Source organism: Schistocerca americana, chromosome 3, assembly GCF_021461395.2.
Source record: "Schistocerca americana isolate TAMUIC-IGC-003095 chromosome 3, iqSchAmer2.1, whole genome shotgun sequence".
Taxonomy (NCBI): Eukaryota; Metazoa; Arthropoda; class Insecta; order Orthoptera; family Acrididae; genus Schistocerca; species Schistocerca americana.
The window spans coordinates 569,172,244-569,185,368 of record NC_060121.1 but is presented as its reverse complement, the minus strand read 5'-3'; the positions used below and the strand labels follow the sequence as shown (position 1 = coordinate 569,185,368).

At 35.2% G+C, this 13,125-nt stretch overlaps 1 protein-coding gene across 1 annotated transcript in view; it reads left to right on the top strand.

The window, feature by feature from the left end:
• Positions 1-11,413: 11,413 nt before the first annotated feature.
• Positions 11,414-13,125, top strand: part of LOC124605795 (copine-8-like) — a 204,133-nt gene continuing 202,421 nt past the window's right edge. Inside the window, exon 1 of the mRNA XM_047137687.1 lies at positions 11,414-11,756. The gene's annotated coding sequence lies outside the window, so the exon portion shown is untranslated. The remainder of the gene's footprint in view (positions 11,757-13,125) is intronic.

Below are 13,125 nucleotides of genomic sequence, written 5' to 3'. Positions count from 1 at the left end.
AATGTTGTCTCTGACCCATGTTGTAATGAAGCAGATCACCACAGTGTACCAAACTGCTCGCTGGTTGACACACACTGTCTTTTTCTGTTCCTTCAACTACCTTGTGTGGTGAGCACCAGTTGACACTATATTCATACAACCTCATGCCTTGTGATGTCTAACTTTCTGCGGGTGACTGGGAGACCTCTGGCAACATTAATTTCCAATGAGTAGTTAATATATTAAGTTCCTTTTTCCAGCTCATCCTTAAGTTTTGCAGAGGAGTGTATAATGAACATATAATCTAAACTGAAAATATTGTCGAGAACTTGATCACTGTTGACAGTTTTTAAGTTTCTGGAGATAATGTCATAAAATATTTTTAATTTTGTTAATACAGATTGTTACTGATCATTAATTTATCAGTTATTTTGAAAACCTCAGATCCATAATTCACAAAAATGTTTCATAAAATTTTTTCTTGTACCTTAACATAAAATAAGTGGAATTGTTAGAGATATATTTCATGCTCAAAATAAGTAAAATAAACCACTCATCTCAATCTTTTGCCATAGTATTACAATCAACAGTCTTTATTGTTAAATGGTTTAGTCAACTTGTTCAATGATTCCTGCTGCAAAAATGATTTTCTGGTTCTCTAAATTCATGTATGTGATTAAATGATTAGTCTTATTCTTCTTCATCCAATACTTCTATGAACATTGATTGTTGCTCTCATCTTTATTAATACATATACATTAAATTCACAAAAGCTGCTACGCATAATCGAGTCCAGCAACCAACTACCACATACTACTCCTAAACAAAAACTGCATGTGTTCAGTACCCACAGATGACACAAGTCATCGAATAATAATATAAAATTATTTTCCAAAGTAAATTACATTTTTTTCAGATCTGTTACACTGTTATTGTCAGTGTGTATTATCAACATTGTTACTGCAATCAGATAATTTTAATAAAACTGACATCAAGTAAATTAGTTATCTTAATGGTTTGGGGAATATTAGTGCCAACATACTCCTGTGCAATTCGTAAGAAAATATGCTGAAAAATCTTACTTTAAATGCAACATACTCACTAATTTTGATTAGAATTGTTAAATTAAATGAAAAAGTTACAAATGGGAGCCTTTTATTAATCAAATGCCTAAGAGGAGCATTTCAAAAACAATGTAACAATTTATTCAAAACTTTGAGAGTAAATAACAGACTAATTCAAGCAAAATTTTTAAAGCATTTCATAGCTATACTAATGTAGTACTAACAAAAGTGACCTTCTGGTGACAACATGCAATAAAAATCTGGCTTGGCGATTTGTGTTCTTCATTTAAGTGAGTGCCACAATGACCAGTTTCATTACAGGCTGTATTTCTAATTTTGATTTAGATATCATTTATGGTTTCTTTGTGATAATGGTTCTTAGTAAAAAAAAAATACCTCTGCCAAGAGAAAAGGAGTGTCATTATCCCCACTGATTAGTCCAGAACGATAGAGTGAATACATTTTGAAAATTGAAAATTCATGGAGACAGTAATAATTTTAGATTAAATTCCATGTGTACATTTTACTCGAGAAATACTGATATAATATAAAAAACATTTACACAATTTTAAACAGTCTATATCAGCTGTAAAATACAAATGAAACATTAGTATTATGTCTTGACCGAACTTCCGTACAGGGACGATGCTCCATTAGCGAAATGGTGAAAATTTAAAGCTTTAAACCGATTATAATCCAGAGGAGAAAACCTGAAAAATTTTTGATAGTGTTCTCTCTTGTGTTTGACGAATGTTAGGGACAACAAAGGTTTTCTAATAGCATGTGAAAGACCACAAGTGATTACTTTCGAAAATAAACTGTCTCCTTAGACATGTGAGTCATCTTTCAAATGAGGAGCTCGATAATCACTGTCTCAGGGCAAACCAGGTGACTTTTATCCTTGAAATTTTTTGGAACATTGTCCCAGGAAAACAACAGTCTATTAATTTTACAATTTATTTAGTAAACACAGCCATGGTCTCATTTAAGTCGTTAATTTTCATTTTCAGGTGACCAGTTCCGATCTTCTAAGGAAATCATAGTCAGGTCTACATTCCTTTATGACAGCAGGAATCTTACTGCCATCAAGGAATACAGGTCTGTTGATGATCTCTTAAGGAGATCAAAACCAGTTATATTAAAAATAAATATTAACAACTTAAATGCGACTACAACTGCATTTATTAAATAAGTTATTTTGTTCTCGAGACTGCTTTTATCATAAAACAATTGGTAGACTGTTGACTCGAGAAGCTAAGATTTGGCACAGACATTTTTCCAGCTATACAAATACACTTTCCCTGTCTCATTTATTAGTTTCACATCACGACAGCTATGAGACTATAGGATATAGACTCCTGCTCAGCGTGATTTTCATGTAAGAAGTGTGTACACAAAAACAAAGAAATATGCTATTTTGAAGCTACAATAAAATTAGCAAACAAAATCATGAAATCTTAACAAATATTACATTTAAATTAATATTTATGAGTACAATATGTTGTCTATTTAAAGTAAAAATAGGGTATCAGACAAGAAGACAATTTATCGTTATTACTGATTTCATGTTTCTTAGAAAAGAAGTTGTTAGTATTTGGAATTCAAAACTTGAAAGCCATGAAGCAGGACCCACCAATTAAGGAAACAGTCTGAATGGATCTGTCATTTGCAGATGACTTTCAGTTCTTACAGAAAATCTAACAGATATACTTATGCAAACAAATCTTTTACAAACAACAGCAAACAAATATTTTTTTACTTAAGTTATGAAAAAATAAAAACTGGTGTCAAATAAAAAATTATGATATTCAAAAACAGGGCACAAGTCTAAAATCTCTTAAACATCAATCGTGAAAACTGGTAAGAAATATTGGCAACAGAAGACAGAGTCAGTAGATGATAAGCTTAACTAACTACTTTTATAATAAGGTATGTACTTATAGAGTCACAAAACCTAGATGCTCAACTACAATGGTTTGAAAAGGATGTTTCTATACATATTAATGGCACCAAATGAACTAAAAATTGTATAGGTTGTGAATACTAGAAGGAAATGTCCAAACAAAACCAAAGGAGGCAAAAGATGGAAATAAACTAACAGCTACTGACAAAATTAATGACAACATACAGTACGAGGAACAGATCTATTGAATAAAAATTTCTCTATTTTTGTAAAAAAAATCAATGTTATGATACCTCACAAAAATCAAATCAAAAGTATTTGAAGAAAAACACAGACAGAAAAATTGATAAAATATCACTGTAACAGTAACTCAAAGAATGATGCATGACAATTAAAAACGAATACAGAAGAACCAGATAAGAAAAAGCGAAAATTAACTTGGAATCTGATTCTCGCTGATTAACATGGCCACTGCAGAATTCCTATATGTGTTATTACACATCCAAGAACACTAATTATACTAATAAATAAATGATCAGCGAATAAACTATTATAAAAGCACTAGCAGTAATGGTAGCTTATCTCAAGAAGGGCTGCATACTCTTCAGAGAGACATACAGAAAACATTAGTCATTATAGGAGGGCAGGCTGAAAAGCTCTCAGCCTCTTAGCGAAAACAGCATTTTGTGCTTCCTTAGGAACTTTATTTTTTCGATAGAATCTTCTCTAATATCAATACATGTCATTCAGCAGTATTTCAATGCCATTATCCTCCTAGAGTACTTTAGCGTACCTCCAGAAGTGCTGCAAAGTACCCATCTACAGTCGTAATGGCCTCTTGCTTGGATGAAAACGACTGACCAGCAAGGAATTTCTTCAGTCCTGGAAACAGATAAACCTCCAAGAGAGGCAAATCTGGGGAATAGGGTGGATGTTATTGTGCAAATCCCTCAATTTCTCCATTGCCAATACACTTTTATGGCCATTTGCATTGTACTGATGGGAGATGATTTCTTTTTTCCTACAAGCTGAGCCTGTTTTCACAAATTCTTGCATTCAGTTCCATTAGAAGTTGGTAGTAGTATTCTCCAGCTATCGTTTTACCTTTTTCAAGGTAGTTAATCAACAAAATTCTTTTCGCATTTCAAAACATTGACACCATGATCTTTCCCACCAAAGTCATTGTCATTGAATTCTTCAGAGCTTCTATCCACTGCATACACTGCTGTTTGGATTCAGATAGATAGTATTGAATCCTTGTTTCAGGGGCACTGTCATGTTTCTACACAAATAGTCACTTCTGTTTTTCTTAAAACACACCAACCATTTTTCGGAAAGTCTCGTGCAAATGTGTTTGTAACCTGCAGGAGGCATATGTGGCACCCATCTTGTGCAAAGTTGGTGCTTGGCACTAGATGAGCAACTCATGATACTTTAATTTTTGTGGGTACTTACCATTAGAGGAGTAATGAGCTCCCACATTCTAAAAGTTGTTAGGAATCAGAATTATTAGTAGACAGTTCAGTTTTGTTGGTAGAATTTGGTAAAATTTAACTGTAGTCAGTCACTTAGAGCTGACTGCTTCTACAACTGACAACATTCTGCACCTACATCTGAGAATAATAAACAATTAATTGAACATTAATGCTCACATGTGTTGACTTGCATTCTTTGAAACTGGCCCTAAATCATAATTTTTTAGAATTATTTGCAAGTGTTTTTGATGAACAATGTTTCCTGAAACAGAATGCGATGGCACATGTAAACCCCTTTTTACATAGAGGATCCATAAACATAAAATAGTTGTCTTTGCATCTTTTTTAAATGCTGGGATAATATCGCTTAAGTTAATAAACATTATATTATTTTTAAACCCCCAGGTAGAAACAGAAGCAATACAAACTTTCCTATGACAAGCCTATTAATATTGCACTAAATCAAAATAGGTTGTAATTACAGTATATCATTATCAGATTTAAAGTATATCAAATAGCATTAAATGCATTTCATCCATCTACCTGATCAGTTAAAAGTTCCATAAATGGCATCAATGATAAGCATTATGATGTAGTACATTCATTTGTACAAAAGCTCATAATTTATTAGGCATATGAAACTGTGAGTTAGTCTTGGATGTGTGCTACAATGATCGAATGGTTGAGGCTACCAATAGTAAAAAGCACAAATATAGAGTCAAGTTCCAATCTGGCACAAACTTTCATTGGTTGTGACATAATTATTACATTGCAGATTCAGAATTTCTGACTCGTTTTCACTGACATGATATTATGTCATTTCATCTGTATCGATTTTGTCGTCATTGGTCCATTCATTTAAATTCAGTCAATGTGTAGCTCAAGAGGAAGCAACTGCTCAGTAGCTCACCTTACACATTTTTCGTGGTAGGATAATTATCCTTTTTGTCGTCTTGCTTTTAAAAGTTGCACTGTATCAAAGAACTAAAGTAAATACTAAAAATAAATCTTGAACCTTGATCTATTTTTAGTATGAACGTAGTTTTGAAGATACATCAATTACATATGTCCCAATAACACTTAAAATAACGGCATAAATAGCAGGTTTCCAAGGTCTGATATTCTTTAGAGTGGCAGGTCTTCAAAGTGTTAATGGGGTTAGCCACTTGATACCTTCTTCCTATGTAATGGCCTAATTGAAATAAAGATTTAATGACAAAAACGTTTTGAGGACCACTTGGGCACCTGCAATAGAATCGTAAATCTAAAGGCTTGTTTTATGTTTGCTTTGATATATATTTCCTTAAATGACAACAATATAAGGGAAAATATCAATCATTTTTTACGGATATAGAATGTTATCAGATTCAAACTTAACAAAAATTGAATATTTTCAGTAGTTTCTGATAATAACTCATGTTTTCTGCAGTCCTGTAGCCTATTGTGCTTCTTGTCTTATTGATAGACTTATTCTAAGTAGATGTTAGTTACATGTATATAGTGAGTTACTGAAGAGTTACTTCAAGTGAATATGTAAGAGACAGCAGAGGACTTGGAAGAGCAGCTGAATGGAATGAGTAATGGCTTGAAAAGAAGTTATAACATGAACAGTGAAAGAAGACATTAAGAGTAGTTGATAAGTTTGGCTATTTGATAAGCAAAATAATTTATATTGGCCAAAGCAGAGAAGATATGAAATTCGAGGTAATAACAGCAAGAAAAGTGTTCCTGAAAAAGAGAAATTTGTTACCACTTAACATAACTTTGTCAGACAGTCTTATCTGAAGGTATCTGTCTTGATGTAGCCTTGTATGAAAGTGGAAAGCAGGTGATAAATCAAGCAGAACATGTGTGATTAGAAGCTTTTAGATAGTGTCCTAGAGAAGAAGTTAGAAATTTATATGAGTAGATTGACTACCTCATGAAGAGGTACTAAATCGAACTGGAAAGAAAAGAAATTTATGCCACAAAATGATTAATCAAAGGGATCAGTTAATAGTACACCCAAAGGAATCAACAAATCAGCTGTTTGCTAACAGAGGGCAGTGTGAGGTAAAATACCATAGAGGAGACCAAGATTCGAATATTTTAAGTAGGTTCCAGTAGATATAGATAGCAGTAGTTGTACAGAAATGGAGAAGCTAGAACAGGATAGATGAGTATTGAGAACTGCATCAAACCTGTTTTCAGACTCGAGACATTTAGCAATCAATATATAATTCCTGGACATATTGTTAGTGAATGCACACTCGACAGCAAAAAAAGTGGTTCACCCTTGAGTTCCAGTGTGTAGGCCACACCTGGCTGTATGCAATCAACATACCATATTTCTGTTGCAGGTCCTGTAAACCCTGTGCTGTACAGTCATTTGACTATATGCAATGGGTACCACAAAGACTATTAACTACTAGAGAACGCTACTCTTTATGGCAATCAGTCCAGATATAAACCAATACCATCATACAACAAATATTAGAAGAGATATTATTAGAGTTGAGACAGCTCTTAATTCTTGTAAATTAAACTTCATTACAATAAGTGACACTTAGAAGTCTTATCACATCCATTAAATGTTATGACGAGTTATTGTTCACGATCCAAATTTGAACCCACTGTCAATCAAATTAAGCTTGCATGTCTGATCGAGACTCAGCTAGGCACAAATGTCGAAGTGTTCACCAGTAACAGTTTACAGAGCTGTATGTCCCAACATTGAAATAAATGAAGATATGTTTAGCACTGCACCTGGAAGTCAATGAATCTTATATTGCCCCTGAGAAGTAACCACAAAACATATGTAATCAAGTGCAAAGCACAAATGTGAAATGCCATGAAGTAAAGTTGTGGTGATGGATGGGAGGAGAACCCAGTACCCAAATGAATTGTTAACTAAGTACAATCGGATATTAAATGTGCTCACCAATAGTGTGATACTGGAACCTGAAACGACAGTACAAACAATTTTTTCTGCCAGAGGTTTGAACCAAGCACCTTCTGCTATTGTTGTATACCTATGAATAGACATGAAACATTATTGTTTCTTCACCAGTAGCGAGACATGCACAGGTTCGGTTAGAGGCAATGCAACGAATAGTTCTGTGCTGCCTGAAACTCCAACCTCGCACATATCATCGTTGCTAAAGTCACAAAGAAAGAGGTCAACTATCAAATTCTCTTTCACTAGTAGTTAGGATCGCGCTGTTTGTAAAGACTTGGAGGAGTTTGGAATCGTGAGAAAACAACGAAATTATGTGACAATATCATCTCAAATACAGAGATAAATTGGAATTGAAGCATGAATCCCAGTTCAGTACCAATATTTTCAAAATCTGAAGGTCTCTTCAAATAAGAAATGAAAGTTCTGTGACCATACGTGATGACTGGTTCATTTACTAAAATAACATTACTGGTGTAAGGAAACTTACTACAGACAGAGTTTCTGCAAGCAGCGAATTCCGTCTCTGACACCCAAAACTAATCCTCCGTTGTCCCAGTCGTTAGCGAATGGACGTGTTTAATGTTGATTTGGAAGCATGGCACAGTGCTCCATTCCTTATTTGGCGTTACTGGAAGTGAAGAGGGTACGTTAGAGGCTGTTAAAAAGTGGTACTCCCAGCGGGAATCGAACCCATACCTTAGCCATTACAAGCTAGCATCAGTCCAACCAAGCACCGAATTTCATATATGTTAGCATAATGTTTTTGTCATAATGGGGTACGCAGCACGTGGTACGAGAGGTGTTGACTTCCACTCGAGCTGTTGTGGTGTAGTAGCCAACGTCATGCAGTGTGAACACAAAGCCATGATACCAAACCCATCCTTCGCCTTTCTTTTTTTTTCAACCATGTTTCGTATGTTTGGTAGGAGCATCGGTTTGACAGAAGGTCAGAGACAGTTCATCCATTTTATAACTAGCCAGTAACAGAAATTCTTATGGAAACGTGTTTGTGAACGTTCGAAAATGGTTCAAATGGCTCTGAGCACTATGAGACTTAACATCTGAGGTCATCAGTCCCCTAGAACTTTGAACTACTTAAACCTAACTAACCTAAGGACATCATACACATCCATGCCCAAGGCAGGATACGAACCTGCGACTGTAGTGGTCGCGCGGTTCCAGACTGAAGCGCCTAGAACCACTCGGCCACAGCGGCCGGCTGTGAAAGTTCTCCTGGGTATACGCCGTGGTAAGTTCAATTTCAGAGCTGTAAGCTAGCGGACTCTTAATACAGACTGGCGTCCACGCATTGGGCATAGATCCTATGATCTCCAAACGACTTTTCTGCACTCGAATTAGCAAGTATAGCATGTAATGTTGGATATGATATTATACCATGTTTCAGCGTCCTATGTGGCCATTTTGTATGGTATGTTGTTATTAGCCGGCAGAGCAACATCCTTTAATTGGTATACTGTTTCGATTTTCTTCAAGAACTTGAAAGACCTTTACCAGAGGTACCCTACTTTCGCTGTTGGTACAAGGGTTTTCAATCTGGACGAAACCAATACCTCAACTGTACCATATAGGCTTCCAAAGGTAGTGGGACAAAAGGGAAGTAAACAGATTTCTCAAGCTACTAGTGGAGAATGTGGTGTCTTAGTGACCACCTGTTGCGTAATCAGTGCAGGTGGTACTTTCCTGCCCCCAGCAATGGTATTTCATAGAGTACGTTTTAAACAACATATGATAAGTAATGCACCAACAGGCACCCTGGGGTTAGCAACAAAGACTGGCTGGATGATAGTGAATTTTTTGTCGATGTCATGAAACATTTCATCCACAAATCCAGAAGTAGCAAAGACAATCTTGCGCTTCTAATTTTGGACAATCATGAAAGCCATCTGTCAGTTGACATAATAGATGTAGCAAAAGCCAATGGAGTGGTTATGCTAACTATTCCCCCACATACCTCAAACAAACTGCAGCCTCTAGATGTATGAGTGTTCTCTTCATTCAAGGGAAGTTATTACTCAGCATTAAATTCAAAACTCCTACACAGGAAAGGCACTCCTCTCACTATTTATGATGTAGCTGCATGTGTCAAAATTGCTCATGACAGATCAATGACACCCACTAACATATGTTCGGCTTTTAAGAAATGTGGAATATTTCCATTTGATGAAGACATCTTCACTGATGAGGACTTTATGGTCAGCGAAGTAACAGACAGGATCGTGGAGGTAAACAGAACAACTTCAGATGTTAATTCTCTCTACCATATCAAGGATGCACAATCTGCAGGACAAGCGTCAGTCAATGTCAGCCTGTCAGAAGATCAGCAGCAAGCAGGACCATTTGCAGTGCTTAACACCCAAACAGCTTTTCGTAATGGAGTTTCTCCTGAAATAATTCTAGGGTATCCAAAAGTAGAGAACAGAAAGAAGAACAATTAACGTAAGAGAGGATGAAGTTTAATTGCAACTGATACAGCGGAGAAGATTTGTTGCAAACCACAAAACATCCCAATAAAAAGGTCAACCAGAAGCTTTATGAGTAGGAATCAGATGACTATGTTAGTGAGGCGCATTACGAAGAGAGCGATGCCAATGTGGATGTGTCTGGTGAATCTGAGTACAACTTTGAAGACTTGTACAAATTACCAGAAACAGATGATTTCTTTTTGACAAAATTTGAACTGAAAAATAAAACACCGGTTTTCTATATGGGGAAGATTTTGAAACCGAAGGATGACACAGGAGACTATCAGGTATCATTTTTGAGAAAAAGTGAAAAAATGGGAGGGAAGTTTTATTTTCCTCAGGTAATGGATGAAGCTTTTGTTCCAGCTAGCAACATACTTTACGTGTTCCCACGACCTGATTCTGATGGTGTGACAAAGAGACAAAAATCATATTTCAAATTTGGAATCGGCTTTGAGTCCATTGATGTTCGGTAATTCCAAAATAAGTTACATGATTGTGTGCCTACAAATTTAATTATATGATACACACGTGGAATATATGTAAACATTATGTTTGAAGTACATTTACACTTACTTTGTTCGCTAAATAGGTTGTTTCAAGGAACCTGTTTAAAGTGTGCCCCACATGTGGGGCACAATGAACCATTTACCAAATTTTCTTCAAAGGCATGCAGCTAAAAACAATTAATGACAATGCAATCATATAAGGCCGTTTGATACTTGAATGATTAAACTATAACATCTGTAAATCACAATTCTGTAATAAAATTATTGGATGAGTAACACAGAGAAATATTTTTTATGGTTCAATGTGCCCCACTCTCCCCTACGGATGGCTTGAACTATCTGTCGATGTTTTGGAGTATTTCATTAGCTGTCTTTTCGGCATAAGGAGTGTACAATTTTTTATTAATATACTTGTATTACCTGCAAAAAGAACACACTTTACATGTTCTGACGTCAGAAGATGTAAAGTGTGTTCTTTTTGCAGGTTGAACAACTCATTCTCTTCCACATAAGAACAACTACGTACATATTCTGAAATATAAAATTTTAGGATGTCTTACAATCAAAATTATCACTCTAATACAATATGCCGAATATAAATTCATTTCGCTGTATTGCACTTAAATTAAATGTGTGCTTTTGACGTTTTCCACATCCAAGAGACTAAATTCATACAATGTAAATTGTCAAAGGGTGAGTAATTCTTATCAGTGGTTAGAACCTTAGATCATGGAGATAGGATAAATGTTGGGGTTCGATAAGTGTTTTCTGCGGATCGATCAGAGTATATTATTGTACTCGCTTTTCAACATCGCTGTTCATCTAAGTGAATAACTTCCTAATTAGATATAGATGGCTCAAAATAAATGAATAAAATAGGCACAGTCGTACTAAAAGAGGGTACAAATGTGACAGGAGAGTACGCAAATGAAACTATAGCGACCAATGATTCATGTATCGTTAGTTATAAGAACGGTTACGATTAATACGTTTAATTTTACAATTTAATAAGACTTCTTGTAGTTCTTACAAAAACACGTGATCGGAGGAGCTTGTATTTACATGAGAAGCTAAGAATTGCACTTATATCTGTGTTTTATCTGTGCATATTGTGCGCTTATGTATTGTTGCCTGGTCCTCCCATATGTTGGTTTTGTCGCTCAAACATTTATGTTAATGATCGAAGTGCCCTCGTGTCACGGGAAGGAACGAGTATTGTACATGCATAGGATAAACACGCAAGAACTTGTTGCTTGGGTATTGGCTACACTGAAGTGGGCGTGTGCGACACATTCTGAGAACATGTGTTTTGATTCATCAGGAAGAAGCGTAGGGCAATATTGCCACGGAGTGTTGACATTTGTGTTGTGTGTGCGTACTGTGTTTTACACCAATCTTGCCAAAGGTATGTGCGACAAAGCCTTCTGTGGTGCGAGAGAGATTATTAACTCGCTCTGTTCTTTGTTAAGAACTTGACATTCAGATTGACATTCAGAACGAAACCGCGAAACTTGAACTTAACTGTTAAGTACGTTTCGCGCAGAAGTACGTTACGCGCAGGCTTATCAGATATTTTTTTATTGCTTCGGTAAATCTAGAGAAATCGTTCTCCTGTATCCATTTACTGTGCTGCATTATTTGTGAAGTAAATTTTAAGAATCTCACATTACATTTTTTTATCGTGCTCCAGATATATATGCATTTGTGATAGTTGGGAATAAAAATGTCAAAAGTCTGTCACGTTTCTGAGGAACAGAAGTATTTGCTCAGAAAACACTCTTTATTTAAATGATGTTCCAAAATTATGCTTTTTGTCTGAAAGAATTTCAGCTTTTCGTTTTCGATCCTGAAAATAAACTTAAAAAATATTTGGCTCTCCTTCTATTCCAATAACCGTTTCATTGTAAGTTTACAGCAATGTAATGCAATTGTTACAGTTACAATTTTCACTCAGAATAATTAATCGGCAGAGTGCTGCGAGAAATTGGCTAGTATTTATGTTACAAAATGAGTCTGCAGTGTTGGTTAACGAACAATGCACCCTGCATGTGTACAATTTTTATACCCAAATATTAATTAGTGATTAATTTCTGACACCAACAGCAAACTATAAAACATGAGACAAATCAGCTACAGCAGATAAAATTGTATGAGAAACTTAGAAAACACTTATTACTCTTTTTTTTTTTTTTTTTTTTTTTTAATAAGAGGTTCGGTGTCTTTCTGTGTTGATGTGAAATTACTACTACTTGGTTGTTAGAAAATAATTTTTTATTTCTCTTTGATTATGTTAGATTACTTTTTCAGACTGATAGCATTCTTATTCATAACGTAGTTTTCAAATAAATTATTGTTAATGAGTCATTTCACTCTTATTTAACTGAAAACTAACACTTGAAAGACATAAATAAGGTTCACTACATCTAGAATATGCTCATCAATTTGAATTAGCCACACATGATAATATGTCTTATACTGATAAAGTTGGTTTTCTAAATAATTTCGAGTTTTTGGTTCATATTGACATCTATACTGTGCAAACCACTGTGAGGTGCTTGGCAGATGGGACATCCCACTGTACCAGTTAGAGTGACACATTGAGTAAAAACTATTTTCCTTGTATACATCTGTTTGTAATAGTTCTGAAACAAGAGTAGTTTTAATAAATATTAACCCATGCATTTGTTGCTGATTATAGCTCAGAGATGCATGGTATGCCTCTCTCAATTCTTTTCAGCAGAGATTTTACTTGTTTTGCTTCCCAGAATATGATT